Below are 278 nucleotides of genomic sequence, written 5' to 3'. Positions count from 1 at the left end.
GGCTGGGCAAGGAGGGCACGTGGTGGTGGTGGTGATGGGGGGCCAGGGGATGGCGGCGAGGGCACGTGGAGGGGCCGGGACCACGAGGAAGATGAATTAGTAATGGCGGCCTGCTGAGGGAGAGGGCCTGAGGGAGTGGACTACATCTCCCGGCGGCCTTTGCGCTCGGGGGCGGGGCTACGGGCGGAGCGCGGGCCCGGATTGGTCGGGGCGACGCGGCGCGGGCCCGGATTGGTCGGGGCGGCCGTCCGTCATCCGCCCGCCGGGCTGTCACTCAG

Source organism: Tachyglossus aculeatus, chromosome 21 (genome assembly GCF_015852505.1).
Source record: "Tachyglossus aculeatus isolate mTacAcu1 chromosome 21, mTacAcu1.pri, whole genome shotgun sequence".
In the NCBI taxonomy this organism is placed as follows: domain Eukaryota; kingdom Metazoa; phylum Chordata; class Mammalia; order Monotremata; family Tachyglossidae; genus Tachyglossus; species Tachyglossus aculeatus.
This window is presented reverse-complemented; position numbering follows the sequence as displayed.